General features: G+C 36.3%; 2 pseudogenes; both read left to right on the top strand.

The window, feature by feature from the left end:
• The first annotated feature begins 4807 nt into the window (after positions 1-4807).
• On the top strand, positions 4808-5286 carry LOC100609575 (testis-specific XK-related protein, Y-linked-like; annotated as a pseudogene).
• An 11299-nt stretch (positions 5287-16585) lies between these two features.
• On the top strand, positions 16586-17665 carry LOC100609862 (actin, cytoplasmic 1-like; annotated as a pseudogene).
• Positions 17666-21657: the final 3992 nt, after the last annotated feature.

Below are 21657 nucleotides of genomic sequence, written 5' to 3'. Positions count from 1 at the left end.
TGGTTTTCTTGCCACCTCTGCAGAATATCAGTTGGCTATACAGGTGTAGATTTATTTTTGCTCACTGTGTTCTGTTGTATTGGTTTATAGCATTGTGACATGCCCAGTTCTGTGGATTCAATCCCTAACCCCATTGACATCTTCAGGATGGCTTTGACTATTCATGGTTTTATTTTTGTGGTTTCATATTTATTTAGGATTTTTTTTCAATTTCTGTGAAAAATGCCATTGGTGTTTTGATAGAGACTGCACTCAACTTGTGCACTTCTTTGGATCATATAAACATTGTAACCATATTACTTTTTCCAATCAATGAACATAAATATCTTTCCATTCATTTATGTCATTTTAACATTTTATTAGTGTTTCATAGATTTCAGAATGCAGTTTTTTTAAATCTCCTTGATTAAATTTATTCCCTTTTATCCCCCATACCTATTGTGATTGAGATTGTGTTCTTAATTTTTGTCGTCGTTTTTTTTTTTTTTTGGTATTTTGCTGTTAGTGTATGGAAATGCTATCCAATTTTATATGTTGATTTTGTAAACTGAAACTTTACTGACCTTCTGTATTAGTTCTAACTACTTTTTAGTTGTGTGTTTAAGGATTTCCATAGTATGTCATTAGCATGTGTGGACAATTTTATTTCTTCCTCTCTAATTTGGGTAGCTTTTCTTACTTTCTCTTGTCTAATTTTTCTGGCTAAGGACTTTTATTATTACATTAATAGAAGTAGTGAAAATGAACATCTTGGTCTTCCTTCAGATCTTCACAGAAAAGCTTTCAACTTTTAATTCCCTTTGAGTGTGATATTATCTAAGGGCTCGTATATATGGTGTTATCTGGTTATTCGGGTCTGTGTCTTTTGTTGTGTTGAGTTACGGTTGTTCCACGCGTAATTTGTTAAGAGATTTTATTGTGAAACTGTTGAATTTTGTCAAAACTTTTTTCACTTGTTGAAATGACTGCATAGATTTTGTTCTTTATTTTGTTGATATAATGTATGACATTTAATGATTCTAGTGTATTAAACCATTCCTGCATCCCTATAATCTCACTTGATCACGGTGAATGATTTTCTAAATGGGCATTATAAGTCATTTTCCCAGTATTTTATTGAGGATTTTTACATTATGTTTATCAGATATTTTGGCCCATAGTTTTCTGTTTTTTCTTGTATCCTTGTCTGGTTTTGTAATCAGAATAATGCCGTCCAAATGGACTGAGTTGGAACAGTTCCCATATCTTCCTTTTTGTTTTATGTTTTGACTAGGTTAAAAAAAATTGGCAGCAGTTTATTTTTTGTGGTAGGTAGAAGGCAACAGTGAATACATCAGTTCCTGGGCTTTTCTTTAATAGGTGATCTTTTATTGCTGATTTGATTTCTTACCATTAATTTGTTTCTGGGTATCAGTTATGGTATCTCTTTTATGGCTCTGATTTCCTTTATCAGGGGCTTTGTTTTCTTTTGTTGTTTTTTGTTTTTACTTTTGAGTTTAGATTTATGTTTTTCTAATTCCTTCATTGAAACATCAAGTTGTATATTTGATATGTTCTCATAGTTGAAGGCATTTATTGTCATAACTTCCCTCTTAAAACTGCTTTGGTTGAATCTCATAGGTTTTGGTGTGTTGTGTTTCTATTTTTGTCTCAAGAAATATGGTGTTTTCTCTTTAATGTCCTCACTGACTCATTGGTTATTCAGGAGCATGTTGTTTAATTTTGATGTACTTATGAATTAGTGATTTCAGAAGAGATACTTTATGTGAGTTTGATCTTTCCAAATTCATTAAGATGTGATTTTTTACCTAATGTATGACATATCCTGAAAGATATCTCATGTATGCAGTGGAGAAGAATATTTATTCTATAGCTCTTGGATGGATAGTTCAGTAACTGTTTTTAGCATTTTCACTACATGGCATTTTCATCCAATGTTTACTTATTAAATTCTGTCTGTATTATCTATTCATTGCTGAAAGTAAGATGCTGAATTTTTCTAATATTATCTTGCATTTTTTTCTTCCTTTGGATCTATTAACACTTGTATTATATATATGCATATATTACTTGTATGGATATATTCCCATTATAATATGTTATTTTTTTTCTGCTGCTTAATTCTGTATCCTCTCTTTGTTTTCGATGTTTGCTGGTTTGATTATATTAAGTCACAGGGATATGTTTATCGAAATCGAATGTGATTGTAAGCCTTCAAGATTCCTATAGCAGAATATTTATATTTTATTTAAGTTTGAAAAGGCTTCTGTTATTATTTCTCCAAATAAGCTTTCTACTCTTTTCTTACACTCTTTTTTTTGAGATGGAGGTTTGCTCTTGTCTCGCAGGTTGGAGTGCAGTGGTGTGATTGTGGCTCACTGCAACATCCACTTCCTGGGTTCCAGTGATTCTCCTGAGTTCCAGTGATTCTCCTGACTCAGGTTTCTGAGTAGCTGGGATCGCAGATGTCCACCAATACACCCGGCTAATTTTTGTATTATAATAGATAAACCATTTCACCATATTGTCCAGGCTACTTTCAAGCTCCTGACAACATATGATCCGCCCGCCTTGGCCCCGCAAAGTGCTGAAGATACAGGCATGGGCCATCACACCCGGCTCTACCACACTCTTGAATGCCAGTGTCTGACACATTTTCTCTTTGGATGTTATCCCATTAATCTCATGAATCTTATTTATGTTTTCTCCTCTAACTGTATATTTTGAATTGACCTCGCTTTGAGTTTTGCTGCTTGACCACTTCTATTGTCACTGCTGTCAATTGCATTTTTTATTTTGTTGTGTTTTATTCTTCAAGATTTCTGTTTGTTTTTTCCTCCCATATTTTAATCTCTTCTGTAAGCTTCTCTGATACATTTCAGAATTCTTTGTGTTTTGCTGAAGTCCACTGCATTGTCTTGAAACAAGTATTTTGAATTCCTTGTCAGGCCTTGTGTCCATGCCCATCTCTTTTGGGTCAGTCACCACCAGCACTTTATTTTGACCACTTGATGCCATCATGTTTCTCTTGTTGATCCTAATGCTTGTGACTATGCATCAATGTCTGTGCAGTGATGTAGGTGCCTAATGCAGTGTTTGTAGTTTGCCTTTGTTTGGAAGCTTTCTTCCACAGTAAGGCTGTCCAGAGATTCAGGGCAAGGAGAAGGAAATTAAGGTATTTTAGCCTATGATAGCTTCAGCCCTGGTAGCACGAGGGGAAACATTAATGAGCAGACTTTCATGGCTGGAGTAATTTGACTGACAAAGTCAACTCAGTGCCAGGTTGCACCTGTATCACACAGTTGAGCACTGGGTGCACTCAAGGCCTGTAGCTTCCATGGTCTGCCCTCTGATCTTTATTCAGTGTCTGAGGTTACTGTAGTCAATCAGTGGGAATATTGACTGGAACTCAGCTCCATTCTGCGGAGATCATAGTTTCTAATCTGTTGCCGGGGTTGGTCTACATGATCACCCCTGGGTATCAACCTCCCAAAGTGCTGGGGTAAGGGGACAGGCAAATAAATGTCCCAAAGCAAAATGTACTATGCCTACTTCCTTTGCCCAAGTGAGCATCCCACCTCCACCTCCTGAATAGTTGAGACTACAGGAATGTGCCACCATGCCTGGCTAACATTTTTGGTGTTTTCTTGTTGTTATTGTTGGGCTCAAGTGATCTACTCACCTCAGCCTGCTAAAGTGCTAGGGTTACAGGTATGAGTCACTACACCCAGCTAAAATTTACTTTCTAAAATTTAACTTTTAGATCATTTCTTTTTATTCAGTCTTATTTCTCATAAATGCAGTTAAGAATGTTATTGCTTTAGAGTTTCTCTTTGGGTATCCCTGAAGGAATAAATGGACTCTTGATATTCATTTTCTAAATGGTGTTAGAAAATGAATAGTTACTTTAGATGAGTAAAGACTATTTGGCCTCTTTTTGTTTTCTGGCTTCATTTCATTGTGTATGAAGACTGTATTATTTTAACCCTTCTGTATATGTGAAATGAATTTTTAGTCTTTCAACTGAATGTAGTAGAAGATTGTTTAAACTGATTATACAACTACTACATAATTTTGTTTTTCTTCCTTGTGCATATTAGTCTAATTATTGGGATAACAATGTCAAAATTAAATTAATTTTCATATAAAAAGCTTTCTGATAAAATTACCTAAGTACACACAAACAAAAACATGCCCACACAAATCACTTAATTTCTAAAACTTTTCATTTTTCTGCTTCTCTAGTACCCTGTATTCCATCACACAGCAAAATCTGGCAGCTCCACTTCCAGAATTTACTTGAACTCCACAGCTTATTTCCGATTTCCTGTTATCACCATAGTCTAAAACACAGTTTATATTGCATTCACCTCCTATTTTACACTGTAATTTCCTACTTTACACTCTAACTTTGTATAAAAAAGAAACTACCTTTTCAAGATCTAATTCACCCAATTTTATTTGTTCTTCATTGAGACTTCTTTCTAGGTGCTGTCACACCTTATAACGTCAGATACGAATGTCTCTATCCAATTTCATGAGTTCCAGTTATTTTATTTTAAGGGAATGTGTATATACATTTATAAATTTGGGTATGTGTGTATTCACTTATTCTTTGTTTTATATGTTTTGCATGCATATATTCACTAAATCCCTGATAATGGAAAGATAACAAATCTTTTTTTTCTTTCTTTTTTGTATGTAAATTATTTTCCGAAGGAGGTGGGTTGGGAGAAATATATCTTAACTTGGCAAGTTTAAAAGAGAAAGTGGCCATTACTAATGAAAATTATTCTCTAACATTTTCATGTTTATCTTTAATAGCATTGCTGATGACATATTCCCTCTTATCAGTTGTGTAGCTGCCATTCACTGCAATATACTGGCCATCCACACTGGCAACGACTTTGCGCCATTAAGCTACAGGTGATAAAATTGATCTATGTCATGATATGGCATTCGTTGGTGATTATCTCACCTGTAGTGACTCTGGCATTCTTCCCTGCATCTCTGAAACAGGGGAGTTTACACTTTCTATTAATCATATATTTTGTATTATTGTTGACACCATGGCTGGAGTTTTGGAAAAGTGGAACTCATCTTCCTAGCAACACAGAAAATAATTCCAGCATGGTGGGTAAGTATGGATGCTTATCTTAATCATGCTAGTATATGCTGCCATCAATTCTCCTGCTGGTCAGCAGTGAAACTGCAGCTGTCAAATGAGGAATTGATAAGAGACAGAGGTGGGACATACAATCCTACACTACAGATTTCAGTTTTTAGAAAATGTGATAATAATATTGATATTTAGGTTCTTTGGAGGGAACGTTTTACCGAAGTCTTGTGACTCAATAATTGCCATGTAGTTCATCAAAACCTACATATTAGCCTTTGGCTTTAAGCTCCTCTTCTGTCAGTATTTGCAACCAAGGTGGTCAGGCAAAGTATTGCCAGGAGATACTGAAAATCATCCAGAAGCACTGTGATATTGTGTAAGCATCTGGAGAAAATTCAGTTAAAAGAATAAAAGTAAGCAGCTGAGGAATTACTATCACTCATGGAGAAGGGTAGGATATTTTCAATAAATGAGTATGCAATATCCATATATAATTTCACAGAACAAAGAGTAAAGAGGCTGAGTGTGACTTTATAAAGATACTCATAAAAAATATAAACAACAAAATCTTGGAAGTAGTTTCTAATAAAATTGATTTTTCTAATGTGACTATGCATTAATAATTTTTGTTTTCTTAAATATAATTGTACAGCTTATTAAACAAAACAAAATGAAAAATCCATATGGCTACAAAAACTAAGCAGAAAAAATCACCATAATACATTTTTCACCTAGTACATTTTGGAACCTATACTTTTAATTTAATAAGTGCTTGTAATATAGCATATACACTATCAGTGAACATTTGCTTTTCACCCTTTTCCCTCTGTGGTACAGAAATATTTTAGTTTGATGTAATGCGATCCAATTGTTTTTTGTTGTGCTTTTGTAGTCTGTGCTTTTGGGGTCATAGAATTGAGTGTTCAAAAATACAGTTAAATTAAAAATAAGAATTACCACATAATCCAGCTACTCTACTTCCAAATATGTACTCAAAGGATATAAAATTAGCATGGCAATGAGATATCTGCACTTCTATATTCATCTCAGCATTATTCATAACAGCCAAGATACAGTAACAACCTAAGTGCACATCAAGAGATAAAGTGTGGCACATATACACAATGAGATATACTATACAGCCTTAAAAAAGGAGGAAGATCTTTTATTTGTGACAAAATGAATGGAATTGGAAGATATTATGCTCAGCGTAATAAGAGAGGCACAGAAAGACAAGTATAGAATGATCACAATTATATGTAAAATCTAAAAAAGTTGAACTCATTCAAACTGTGAATATGCCAGGTGTGGTGGCTCAATACTGTCACTCCAGCACTAAGGGAGGATGAGGTGGTTGGATCACTTGAGGTCAGAAGTTTGAAGCCACCGTGAGCCATAGTTGTGTCACTGTACTCCAGCCTGGGCAATGCAGCAAGGCCCTGACTCTTTCTAGAAACACACAAAAAGTAGTCAGAGATTGGAGTGTGGGGTGGTGATGGGAGTGGATAGAGAAAGGGGAGGTGTTCATCAAAGGGTAACAAATTTCAATGAGACAGGAAGAAGTTCTGGTGATCCTTTGCACAGAATGGTGATCACAGTTAATAAATGTCAACTTAAAAATTGTTTAATAAAAAAAAGGACAGGCATGGTGACTCATGTCTGAAATCCCTGCACTTTGGGTGGCCATGGAGGGAGGATCAGTAGAGGTCAGGAGTTCAAGACCAGCCTGGCCAACATGATGAAACACTGTCTCTACTGAAAATATAAGAATTAGCCAGGTTTGGTGGCATGCACATCTCACCCCAGCTACTCGAGTGGCTGAGGCAAGAGAAAAACTTGAACTCGGGAGGTGGCAGTTGAAATGAGCTGAGTTTGCACCAGTGCACTCAAGTCTGGGCAACAGGAGCAAAACTCTATCTCAAAAATAAGGATTGTTTAAAATGTAGAATTTATATATTCTTACCACAAAGAAAGAAATGGTATGTGTGTGAGGTAATGGATATGGTAACTAGCCCAATATAATTCTTTTGCAATATATACATGAATTATAAAATCACTTTGTGTCCCATAAATATTTATATTTGTTAATTTAAAATACAAATTTTAAAATAATGAATTGCAGTTAAAACAAACTTGACTTAATATATGTAGACAGTAATATATGCTAATGTTTCCTTCTATTTTGAATATTTGGCTTCTGTTATTTCTTGAGGAAACAAACACCATGGGAAGGGATGAAGAACACTAGAGCTTAACAATGTGTAATTTACATTATTTTGTTGGTGGTGGTTTTTCTCCCTTTTTTTCTACCAAGGCAATGGTGACAACTTTCTTATTCACACTTTCTTTTGTGTTTCTTTCTCCTGAGAAATCACCACCAAAAATAAAACTTGTGTAGATTTTTGTATATTTTTTACTGCTCCTTGTTATGACCCTCTTCGCCTTTGCTTTGGATTTCCCAGCTTCTTAAAACACTGATTTGCTTATTATTTGTTGTCTCCTTGTACCATTACTTCTTCACTCTACCTGCAGGATCATTTCTTTTTATTTTAGTTTAGTTTAATTTTTTTGAGAGAGAGTCTCTGGCACAATCTTGGCTCAATGCAACCTTGGCCTCTTGGATTCAGGTGATTCTCCTGCCTCAGTCTCCTGAGTATCTGATATTACAGGTATGCACTACCACGCTTGGCTAGTTTTAGAATTTATAATTGTGATGGGGTTTCACCGTGTTGTCAAGGCTGGTCTCAAACTGACCTCAAATGATCCGCCCCCTCATCCTCCCAAAGTGCTGCAATTACAGGAGTAAGATGCCACACCCCCTTTGATCATTTTCTTTACTAGATCTACATACTGCTTGTCTTAGTCCTAGATATGCCACTGTCAACTCATTTATTTATTTTCTATGATAGGAAGACTCATGGAAAGAGTTGCCTGTGACAAGGTTTAATTTTATTTTTCTTAACTCTCCTTTCTTCAGGCATTTACCCTGTTTTTGGAATCATATCTTATACTTGTCACTAAATCCCATGTATCACTTGTCTATTGCATATTACTCAAACCGTCATGTGTATCTGTAAAACTGATTCACACCCTCATTCTTGAAATACTATTTTGCTTTGGATTACATGACTCAACTTTTGTCTGATTTCTCTATTTAATTGTCAGTGTGTTTTGTTTCATTTTATCTCGTAGATGTCTGTTTGTTAGACCACTAATGTAACTACACAGAATACCTCTTTCTCCTTCCCTTTCTCCTTTCCCTTTTCCCTTCCCTTTTTCTTTTCTTTCCTTTCTTTTTTTTAAGAAAGTGTTCTGAAACGCAGTCTGCAGTGCAGTAGTGAGACCTTGACTGACTACAGCCTCAAATTGCTGGGCTTAAGCAATTTTCCTGCATTGGTCTCCTCAGTAGCTGAGACTACAGATGCACACTACCACACCTGGCTTTTTGTTGATGTTGTTTTGAGACAAGAGCCTCTTAAGTTTTAAACCTGTAGTACTAAGGAATTCAACCAGTGATATGATCTCTGAATTTCTAAACATTGTGCTTTCCTTTTTCTGATGAGTGACCCAAGATTAAGACAGCTAAATTTAAAACTTCCCCTGAACTTCTTTACACTTTCTACATGCCTCTCTCTTCCATCATTTTTTGTCCAAAACTACATCACCTATATAACATAAAAACTGGGGATATTCCAAGTCCAATTATTTTCCCTCATCTCTTTCATATTTTATCTATAACAACTTTTTTATTATCTACCACCTACAAATGTTTTTTTTTTTTCTTGTTGCTGTTTATGCATTAAAGGTGAGGTCATCATTTATTGTTCCCTAAATGATAGTATCAACATCTTAATTTACTTCCTTCTTCTGTGTTACGTTGTTCAATTCATTTTTCATTGAGGGTCTAGAATTATTCTACTTTTCAATGAATAAAACACATCTCTTGTCTTTTCCTTTCTATTCTTGATCCTTTCTGCTTTACTATTAACTGTTACTTTATGAAGTGAGGAGCCATTTCAGTGTAATTTACTATTATATCCACCATTTTAAGCTAAAATTCTGAGATATAATAACCTCTCTCTAAGTGTTTAATATTATAATAAATAATACAACTTTATAATTTCAGTATTGTTTTTGAATACTTAGTCTACATAGTATTTATGAAACAATATTTTAGTTGACTTGCAGATAAGCTTATGTTATTTTTTCACTCACTCCTTCCATTTGTATCCATCCTAGCTGTAAGACATTTAGAGGTGTGAACTTGACATATTCTTCTCTATACTTGAGAGCCTGTTGAAGTTATATGAATAAAGAAATGTACATTGACCATTTAATTCATATAAATAAATATAAATGTTTAATAGTTAAAATTTATTTAAATGTTTTTATTACTTAAATGTATTATTACAGTTATTATTTACATTTTTAATTATTCAAAACTCAATACAGGAAACAAACATGGAAAAATCTCAAGTAATTTATTATTTATCATTCCTTTTATTGTAGAGATCACAAGCTTTCTCCTTACTGGTTAGGGCCATATTTCCAGAACAGTCATAACATTTCACTTCTCATTTCCTAGTGAAATCTGAGGAGTGTCTGTTGAACTCTACGGTGATATGCCTACAACTACCTAGTGTAACTCTGTCTTCTCAGGAGGGTATGACTCTACAAGATGAATATGATAATGTCCTAAAATACCACCCTTACATTTAATTATATAAAACACCACTAATGTAATAGCTGCACATTATGTAGTCTATTTAGAGAGTTAATTTTTACGCTCAAATACTTTGGTTAGAGACTGTGAGATTAAACTGGCTCAAGATGGAACTTAATTTTTTGTAACAACTACCATGCTATGGTGAAATGAAAACTGAACTCTTAATAATTTGGAAAACAATAAAGTCATATCACTTATAAGTTGCTAACAAAAACATGTATTTCTTAACTATTACTTATTACACAAAAGACAGAATGGCTTTCATGATAATGATGGAAGCAGTGTCAAATAAAATCTTACAGAACAGTCTGGACACGATGGCTCATGACTGTAATCCCAGCACTTTGGGAGGCTGAGGCAGGTGGATGACTTGAGGTCAAGAGTTTGAGACAAGCCTGGCCATCATGGTGAAACGCCCTCTCTACTAAAAATAAGAACATTAGCTAGGCATGGGGGTGCATGCCTGTAATCCCAGCTACTCAGGAAGCTGAGACAAGAGAATCCCTTGAACCTGGAAGGCAGAGGCTGCAGGGAGCCAAGATCGCACCACTGCACTCTGGCCTGGGTGAGAGAGTGAGACTCCATCTCAAAAAAAACCTCTCCGAACATTAAAAAGCAAGGTAGATTTAATCAACTTTCTATTTTATGCTGTAATTAAAGTTAATTGGGTTAAAAGTGAAGAGATATAAGGAAGAGAAAACAACCTCAGACTTGATTTTTTGAGCTCTGGAATCTAATAACATCACTCAAGGGTGCGTTTAATGAAGAAAGACCTGACCTCTAAGTTTGGGCAAGACAGTATGTGGCATTTTAACTTCCCATCATCACCCACTCCATGGCTTCATGGAAACCGTGAAGAAGATTAAATTCTAGATGCAGATTGTGATGCATGTGTGGAAATACAGAGCTTATTTCAAATAATTGCGGTTGTGTGATTTAAAATGTCTGAGGTTCCCTTGGAGATTTTCAGTTCAGAGTCTTTTCTTTAGCCCACCTCAGAGCTTTCTTGGGTGCAGAAGTTAACTCCCAGGAGGCATTTGTGGAAAGGAAATCCACTAGTCAGAGCCACCTATAGCAAGGAATAAGAGTCAGGTCAAGTAGTACACAAACAAAATGCCTGGAAAGAAGTGGCTGGTGAAGAAAAGTGATGTGGAAAATCAGCTTTGAAAAACTCTCACAGTTTGTTGCTGTTTATATTGGACTGGGTTTTAAATAGAGACAGAACTTGCCCTGTGGCCCACAGTGGAGTCCTGTGGCAGGATCATGGCCTACTGCAGCGGCAACCTCCTTGGGTTCAAATGATCTTGCCACCTCAGCCTCCTGAGCATCTCACCTCTCTGGACTCCACCAATCCTCCCCGCTCAGCATTTCACAATACAGGCATGGGCCTCCAAAACTAGCTTATTTTTGTATTTTTTTTATACAGAAGAGTCTTTCCATGTTGTCAAGGCTGGTCTCGTACTTCTGGGCTCAAGTGATTTGTTCTCCAAGACTTCCAAATTGGTGGGATTACAGATATGAACCACCACACCCAGACTCCTACTGGTATATTTAGAAGGATATAAATATGTCCATTTTTGGATGCATGCATGGCGAAGACCCCAAAACTTTTCACTTTTCCCTGACTTTTGACTAAACACTAGAGTTCCTGAAAAGTCCATATTCAAATTCTGAATAGTTTTTCTTTTCTTTCTTTTCCTTTTTTTCTTCTTTCCTATGATTTTTTTTAATGTGTCAAAGATAGTAGATGACCAAAAGGATGACAGAACACAGGTTAAGTGGCTATACAAGACAAAGAATACAGACTACAAAACTAGCTTTAAGGAGTTGTTAAACAAGTACACAACCCACAAGCTAAGCAATTGTGGAGGTCAAGAATTTGTTATCTGAATATGCTGAATAATATGCAAAGTGTTCAGCATTCAACAATAAAATAAAAGGCATTCAAAGATAAATGCAAAAAAAGCACATTCAGAGAAAACATAATTAAAAGAAACTATTTCAGAAAGCCCAGGCGTGGTACTAACTAGGGAAATATTTCAATTATCTTCAAAGAGAAGAGAATTAAGACCTCCAAAGGTCTGTTCTCAAAGACCTAAGGGAACCCAGTAGAACAGTGATTCAAAATTGAAAATACCAATAAAGACATACACATTATTTAAAAAATGAAATCAATAATCTGTAACTAGAAAGATTGAATAGCTTGTGTGAGCATGCAAAAAGCGTAATGAGGCAACTTGAAGATGGATTGTTTGATATTATTCAGTGTATGAAACAAAAACAGAAACAAGAATAATGAACAAAACTAAGGTTGCCATGGGATTCTATCAAGAATATCAACATATTCATAATGGGAGTTTCACTGAAAAAAGAGAAATACAGGGGAAAAAAAGAATATTTGAATGAACAGTGGCTGAAACTTCACAAATGTGTTGATAGATGGAAATCTACTGATCCAAATATCTCCAAAGAATAAAAAATACTCCAGGAAGAATAAAATCAAAGATATCCACACTGAAACACATGCACTGAAACTGACAGAAGACAAATAAATAGAGAACTTTAAAAGAAGCAAGACAGAAGTAACTGATCACATGCAAGTTATCATCTATGACATTAACAGCCAATTTCTCATTAAAAATTATGGAGGAAATAAGTCACTGTGTTGAGATCTTCAAAGTGCTGAAATAAAAAAAAATTAAGTCAATCATAAACTCAATATCTGTCCAAACCAAAATTTAAATTTATGAGCAAGTAAGTCATTTACAAGCAAACAGAATTAAAGAGAGTACGTTACTACTAGATCAGCCTTACAAAACATGATGAAAACATGTAAGGAATGAAAGTAAAATAGCACCTCGTGCAAATAAAGAAATAAAGAACATCAATGAAGTAATTACACCAAGAAATAGGAAAGCCAATATTATTGTATATGGGGTTTCTGTGACTTTATTTTTCTACTAGATTTAAATGACAAGAGGAAAGATACAGTATCTCACAACTGTAATCCCAACCAAGGATCGGGATTTCCTTGAGCTGAGGAGTATGAGACCAGTCAAGGCAACAAAGTGTGACCCTGTCTCTACAGAAAATGAACAAAATTATCCAGCTGTGGTGGCATACACTTCTGTCCTAGGTACATGAGGGGCTGAGGTGGAAGGATCCCTTGATCCCAGGAGCTCGAGGCTGTAGTGAACCATATTTAGCCTATGTGACTGAAACCCTGTCTCAATGAAGTAAAATAAAATTCAATAATAAAATAAAGAAATGACAAAGAATAAAACAATAATTACATATCTGGGTTGTTAGTACATGTTGTATAAAAAACAAATTTTGACAAAAAAACATAAAAAGGTAGGGAGAGCAATATGGGAAAATGATTTTTGTATAATGTCAATACTAAGTTATTGTAATTCACACTATATTATTATGAATTTAAGATATTAATTATAATACCATTAATAGCCAATATGAAAATAACTGTTCAAATATACTGAAGAGAAATGAAGGAGTCTAAATTGTACCCTAGAAAAACAAATGCAAAGATGAGCAGTTTTGGAGGAATGATATATAACAACAACAATAACAAAACTTGTAGAAAAAAAGAACAAAAATAGGAAAATAAATTCTTGTCAGCAATTAATTTCAGTCCAAGTAAACTCCAGTTAAATGTCAAAGACTAGCAGAATAACTTTTTAAATGTTTTAAAAGTGGGGAAAAAATAACGCAAACGGTAACCAAAATAGAGTTAGAATTATTAGACAAATATCAAAATTGTTTAATTGATCAAGAAGATGTAACACTTACATATATACCTAATAAAAGATCCTCAGGATATATGAAGCAAAAAATGAATAGATTTGAGGAGCTACACAGTTCTGCAATAATAATAATAGTTGGAGATTTCAACACCCCACTTTCAACAATGTGTGAAATGACCAAATCCAAGTTCAATAAGAAAACAAAGGTCTTGAAAGGCAGTATAAACCAAATAAATCTCTCAGACATATACAAAACACTCCACAAGCTGACTACACATTCTTCTAAAGTGTATATGTGTTATTGTCTGTGCTATCTTCAGAATAGACTCTATGGTAGGCCACAAAGCAAGTTCTAATTATATCTAACATTATTGAAATCACATATAACGCTTTCTTCAACCACAATGGAATAAAACTAGAGGCCCGTTTTCTTTTTTTTCTTTATTTCTTTTTTCTTTATTTAGTTAAAGAAAAATAGATAAATAAGTTGGAGTCTCACTCTGTCACCCAGACTGGAATTCAGTGGTGTGATCTCAACTCGCCACAACCTTTCATGGTCAAGCAATTCTCCTGCCTCATACTCCTGAGTAGCTGGGACTACAGGCACACACCACCGTGCTAGGCTAATTTTTGTAGTTTCAGTGGAGACAGTTTCACTGTATTGATGAGGCTAGTCTCAAACTACTGACCTCAGGTGATACACCCACATCGGCCTCTCAAAGTGCTCGGATTATACGCATGACCACCATGCCTGACTGAGATTCATTTTCTAAGGACTGAAAAACGTATATTGTTTGGAAAATAATAAATACACTCTTCAACAACCTATGGTTAACTGAAGAATCTGCAAGGAATTAAATAATTTTTACAAATAAAAGAAAAACTAAAACATACTAAAGCTTCTGAAATGCGCTAAATCAATGTTGAGAAATATATATGTGTAAACATACAGATAAAAAAGAAGAAATATAAAATTTGTAACATAAATGTACACACAAGGAAGCAGAAAAAGTGTAAATTAGAGGAGAGTACTTTTGTAAAAAATATGGCAAAGTAAAGGAAGCTGCCATCAATTGCCCCCAACCCTAACCCCCCAAGAACACCCACAGGAAAACCAAAACTGAGTATACAGTGCTGAGATTATCACCATCAATAACACAGAGCTCAGAAGTGAGAATGAGGCTGCTCCTAGGGTGACAGAGAACTGAAGAAACCAGGCAGAGGGTAAAAAAGTTGGCCTTTTATATTCATGACACTTGTCCCCTAGTCTGCTGACAACCAAGTGTGAACAAAACAAACAAACAAAAAAACTCCTCTGACTCTTGGTTACTACACTTACTAAAATAAAGTTGAAAGTGGATGGCCAGCTTCCCCATGATTTTGGATTCCCTGGCAGGAGAACTATTCCTGTCTTTACCCAAGGAAGTCTTGTGAGTGCCTGAAAAGAGAAAAAAAAACCTGAGGAAAACCAGGGATGAAGTAGAAAGGAAGGACTACCATCTCCAGCCTGCATAGCTCAGTCACAGGAGATGCCAAACCTGAGTGCCTGCACAGCATTACCATAAGGTAGGAGGTATATTGCATAATTTCCTTAATCACAAACCTATAGAGAGCCTTCCCACACAGGATATCCCCTTCAAAATGTCTCAGATAGGAGACTGGCAGTGTTTCAAAGTTTGTTTGTTAGAGCTGAAATAAACCTGGGCTTAAGGCACCATCTACTGCCAAAACAGAGGCACTGACCTAGCCAAAATCAAGCAAACAATACCCCACAATACTTATGTCTTAAAGAAAACTCAAAGCAATTATATACAACAAAATGTAAAATAAGACAGAGAAAATAATAAACTAAATAACTAGTCCTTCAATGAAAAGATACAGATGTATAACCACAAGCAATAATACCAAACAGGAAATTATAACCTCCCTTAATGGACGAAGCATAAACCATTGACCAATGCTAATTAATGAGATGGCTATCAGTGATTATTGGATCAAAAATTCAAAATATCAGTTTTCAGGAAACTCAGATCTCTAAAACAACACAGAAAAGGAACTGATACGCTTCTGAAAGAAACTTTAAAAAATGTACTGAAATTATTTAACAATTAAAAAAAGTCCTGGAACTGAGAAATATACTGGTTAAAGTGAAAAATTCAGAAGGCTTTCAATAGAAGAATATATCAAACAGAATAAACAATCAGTGAGCTCTAAAATGAGTTATCAGGACCAGGTGTGCAGGCTCAGGCCTGTAATCACAGCACTTTGGGAGGCTGCGATGGGTTGATCACTTGAGTTTGGCAGTTTAAGACCAGTCTGGACATCATGGTGAAACCCTGTCTCTACTAAGAGTACAAAAAATTACCTGGGCATAGTGGTGCACACCTGTAATCCCAGCTATTCAGGAGGCTAAGAGAGGAGAATCACCCAAACCTCGGAGGCAGAGGTTGCAGTGAGTCAGTGTCGTGCCATTGAAGTCCAGCCTGGGCAACACAGAGAGACTTTGTCTAAACAAAACAAAACAAAACAAAACAAAAAAGTAAAAGAAAAAAAGAAAAGAAAAGAAAATTAACATAGGTTATTCAGAAATGCACAAAGAACAAAACAGAAAAACAATCAAAAAGAATAAAGAACATTTACCAGATATACAAAAATACCTTAAATAAGCAAATCTAAGATTTAGCAATATTCATGAAAGAGTTCAGCAAAAGGAAGGTATATACAGCATATTCAAATGAATAATAACAACTTTCAAAAATTTGAGAGGGAGATAAATATACAGGTTCAGAAAAATCGGCAACTACAAAAAAGATTAATACCCCATAAAACTACCCCTCAACAAACAAGAATCAAACTCTGGCTCTCAGTCGCCACTGCCAGCTCGCCTACCTTGTTCTTCTGCCGCTCCTCTGTCCCACTCCTCTGTCCATCGCAGTAGAAGAAGAGATTGCTGCGCTCGTCATTGACAATGGCTCTTGCATGTGCAAAGCTGGCTTTGCAGGGGACGATGCTCCCCAAGCCATGCTTCCCTCCACCGTTGGGTTCCCCTGACACCAGGGCATGATGGTGGACATGGGCCAGAAGGACTCCTACGTGGGCAGTGAAGCCCAGAGCAAGCGCAGCATTCTGGCGCTGAAGTACCCCATCAAGCATGGCATCATCACCAACTGGAACAACATGGAGAAGATCTGGCACCACTTCTACAATGAGCTGCATGGGGCCCCGGAGTAGCAGCCAGTGCTGCTGACCGAGGACCCACTGAACCCCAAGGACAACAGAGAGAAGATGACTCAGATTATGTTTGAGACCTTCAATACCCCGGCCACGTACGTGGCCATCCGGGATGTGTTGTCCCTCTATGCCTTTGGGCGCACCACTGGCATTGTCATGGACTCTGGACACAGGGTCACCCACACGGTGCCCATCTACGAGGGCTACTCCCTTCCCCATGCCATCCTGCATCTGGACCTGACTGGCTGGGACTTGACCGAGTACCTCAAGAAGATCCTCAAGGAGAGAGGCTACAGCTTCACCCACACAGCCCAGCGGGAAATCATGCGCGATATCAAGGAGAAGCTGTGCTAGGTCTCCCTGGACTTCAAGCAGGAGATGGCCACCCCTGCATCCTCCTCTTCTCTGGAGAAGAGCTATGAACTGCCCGATGGCCAGGTCACCACCATTGGCAATGAGTGGTTCCGGTGTCCGGAGGTGCTGTTCCAGCCTTCCTTCCCATGCATGGAATCTTGCGGCATCCACCAGACCACCATCAACTCCATCAAGAAGTGTGACGTGGACATCTGCAAAGACCTATACACCAATACGGTACTATCCGGTGGCACCACCATGTACCCAGGCATTGCTGACAGGATGCAGAAGGAGATCACTGTGTTGGCGCCCAGCACCATGAAGATTAAGATCATTGCACCCCCAGAGCGCAAGTTCTCAGTGTGGATCGGTTGCTCCATCCTGAACTCACTGTTCACCTTCCAGCAGATGTGGATTAGCAAGCAGGAGTATGATGAGTCAGGCCCCTACATCATCCACCACAAATGCTTCTAAATGGAATGAGCAGATGTGTAGCATTTGCTGCATGGGTTAATTCAGAAGCATAAATTTGCCCTTGGCAAATGCATACACCTCATGCTAGCCTCATGAAACTGGAATAAGCCTTTGAAAAGAAATTGTCCTTGAAGCTTATAGCTGACATCAGCACTGGATTGTAGAACTTGTTGCTGATTTTGACCTTGTATTCAAGTTAACTGTTCCCCTCGGTATTCGTTTAATACTGTGTACATATCTTTGAGTTCAATCTTTAGTGCACGTGGCTTGGTCACTTCGTGACTGAGGTAAGAACGTGCTTGTGGAAGACAAGTCTGTGGCTTGGTGAGTGTGCATGGCCAGCAGTCTCTGATCTGTGCAGGGTATTAATGTGTCAGGGCTGACTGTGCTGGGATTTCTCTAGAGGCTGGCAAGTGCTCCTGAACCGGTTGCGTCTGCCCTGCCTCTCTGTTAGGGCTGGAAAGTCCAAGCCACAGGACACAGTTTCCTTTCTTAGCTGATGTTTTTTGCCAGAACACCGTAGGCTGTCACTTGCCTTGAGTTGGAAGCAGTTTGCATTTACACCTGTAAATGTATTCATCCTTTTAATTTATGTGAGGTTTTTTGTATGAAATTCTTGATTCTTTAAAGAAATGACAACAAATTTTTGTTTTCTACTGTTATGTGAGAACATTAGGCCTCAGCAACATATCATTGTGTAAGGAAAAATAAAAGTGCTCCCAAAAAACAAAAAAAAAAGAATCAAACTCTCAAAGGTTGAGAAATAAAGAAAATTCTAAAAGCACTAAGGGAAAATAAACAAAAAATGGAGGAGCTTGAAATCATTTGGCAAAAGACTTGTCAACAATAGGTTTTTAAGGAAGACACAGTATTAGAAGATATAAATTGTGACGTCAAAAACGTAATTGGAACAGAGGGTAAATGTCTAGAGTTTTTATGTGACAAATGTTGTCAGCTTAAACTAGTTGATTATTAACTATAAGATGTTTTCTCTGAGCCTTTGATGACCATCAAAAACGACAGCAGCAACACTAATGATAAAAACAAATGAATCAAAGCTTATCACTACTGAAAATATTTAAATGCTAAACATTTAAAAGCATTCATGGGAGGAAGAAAGGAAAAAATGATGTATGACTCAATCAGAAACAACTAACAAGATAACAGTAGTAAGAACTTATCAATAATTATCTTGAATGTAAATGAATTAAATTATGCAATTAAAAGACGTGGAGTGACCAAATGGATTTTAAAAATGGGATTCAACTACATGTTACCTATGAGACCCACCTAATCTTTAAGGACAAACAGGCTGAAAGTGAAGGAATAGAAGAAGATACTTCTATGCAAATGGTAATAAAAAATTAGGAGTGGCTATACTCCTATCTATAAAAGAGATTTCAATTCAAAACCTGTCATAAGACCAAGAAGGTCATCATTTAATAATAAAGCAATCAATTCATCAACAGGATATAACAATTATATATATACATCTGCACTCAACATTGGAGCACCTAAATATTTAAAGCAAATATAAATAGAAATGAAGAAAAAAATGGCAATAAAATACTTGTAGGAAATTTCAGTACCTCAATTACAACAAGGAATAGATAAACTCGACAGAAACTTAATAAGAAAATGCCAGACTTGAATTCTAGTTTTAACTAAATGAACCCAACAGACATATACAGAACTTTTCATAGTGTACAGCCGAATATATATTTTGCTGTAACACACATGGAAGATTCTCTAAAATAGACCACATACTAGGCCATAAACAAGTCTTAACAAAGTAAGATTGCTAAAAGCATATTTAATATTTTTTCAGACCATCATGGTAGCAAACCAAAAATCAGTAAGAGGAGAAATCTTGAAAAAAAAGTCACAAATACTGAACTTTTTTTTTTTTTTTTGAGACAGAGTCTCGCTTTGTTGCCCAGGATGCAGCACAGTGGCACAATCTCGGCTCACCGCAAGCTCCGCCTCCCAGGTTCATGACATTCTCCTCCCCCAGCCTCCTAAGTAGCTGGCACTGGAGGTGCCCATCACCACGCCTAGCTAAGTTTTCATATTTTTAGTAGAGACGGGTTTTCACCGTGTTAGTCACGATGGTCTCGATCTCCTGACCTCATGATCCGCCCGCCTCGGCCTCCCAAAGTGCTGAGATTACAGGCGTGAGCCACCGCCCCTCAGCCTATATGAACATTTTTAAAACACTGCTCTTAAGTAATGAATTGATGAAACGAAATATAAAAAGAAAAATTCATAAATATCTTCAGATAAATAATAGTGGAAACACAACACACCTAAACCTATAGTGTGCAGTGAAGCAGCATTATGATGCAAGATTACAGCAATAAATCCACACATTAAAAAAAAAAAGATACCAAATAAGCAACATCTCATTGTATCTAAGAAACTGGAAGGAAAAACAATTAAATTCAAAGTTAGCACAATGAATAAAATAAGAATTAAAACAGAAACAAATCAAATAGGGAACATAAACATCCGATGACAAAACATAAAAAATAAAAGGCAGCCAAATTTTATAGCAATAAGTAAAGTATTCTCTCTTTGCAGATGACAATCTCCTATATGTAAAAACAGCTCAAATATTCTATTCAAGTGTTAGAACCAATGAACAAATTTGGTAATGTCATTGTACAAATAATTACCTAACTGAAAAAGAATTCAAGAAACTCGTCTGACTTATAAGCATATCAAAGAAATTAAATACTTAAAAAAAAGGTAACCAGAAAGTAACAGATCTCTCCATTGAAAACTATGAGACATTGATAAAATCAATTTAAGAAGACAAAAATAATTGGAAAGATTGTCTATGCTTATGGATTGGGAGAATTAATATTGTTAAAGTATTTATAGCATCAAAAGCAATACACAGATTCAATGCTATCCAATCAAAATTTCAATAGCATTCTTCACAGAAATAGAAAACAAAATATAAAACGTGTATAGCTATATAGAGAGCCATAAATTGTGAAAACATTCTTGAGAAAGAAAAAAGAAGTAGGAAGAACCACACCACCTTATTTGAAATTGGCATGAACACAGAAACATAGCCAAATGAACAGAACAGAGAATCGAGAAATACATCTAAGCATATATAGTCAATTAGTTTTTGAAATCTGCAGCAAAATGATAACATGAGAAGAAGATCATCTTTACTATGAGTAGTGCTGGGAAAACTAGATTTCCACATGCAAAAGAACAAAATTGGATTCACATTTTACATCATACACAAAAATCAACTGAAGATGAGTTGAAAAATCCTAAATGTAAGACTGCAACCTCTAAAACATCTAGAAGAGAACATAGAAAAAAGCTCATGAGTGATGGCCTTGGTAATAATTATTTTGAATATCGTATTAAAAACTCAGTCCACATAAACAAAAACAAATGAGCAAGACTACATCAAATGAAAAACTTTTGCACAGTAAAGGAACCAATCGACCAAATACATTAGCCAAAATATTGGGGAAAGTATTTTCAAGCTATGTATCTGATGATGGGTTAAGATCTAAAATTTATGAAGGACTTGTATGTGGGAAAGAAAGTTTCTGGGGTGCCAGTTGATTTTGTCTCCCCCGTGTGAGACAGCCATGGGGAGCCATGGGCGGCTTCTGAGGAGCAAATCTCCTTATTGCCTTCATGTCTTTATTGCTGAGAGCACAACGGCGCAGTGCATTCCACTGGTTGCTCAGGGAGATAAAACTCCCTTGAAGCAGTGGAGTATAATCAAACTTCTTGGCTTTTCATGAAACCTGCTCCCACCCGTTTCAGTCCTAATAAATTAGAGATCCTAAGTAGTTTAGACACACGCCTTTGCTCAAGGGAATTCACAGAAACCGCCAGTGCCATAAGAATTCAATGACTCACGAGTTCTCCTTCACTGATTAATCCTTTTCCTCATTCCTTCCTCCCCCTCCCATCTACCCTAAGAACAAAGAGCTTGTAAACCCTTTAATTAGGTG

This window comes from Pan troglodytes, chromosome Y (assembly GCF_028858775.2).
Source record: "Pan troglodytes isolate AG18354 chromosome Y, NHGRI_mPanTro3-v2.0_pri, whole genome shotgun sequence".
NCBI classification, from domain to species: Eukaryota; Metazoa; Chordata; class Mammalia; order Primates; family Hominidae; genus Pan; species Pan troglodytes.
The sequence above is the reverse complement of the archived record's forward strand: the minus strand, read 5'-3'. Positions and strand labels throughout refer to the sequence as shown.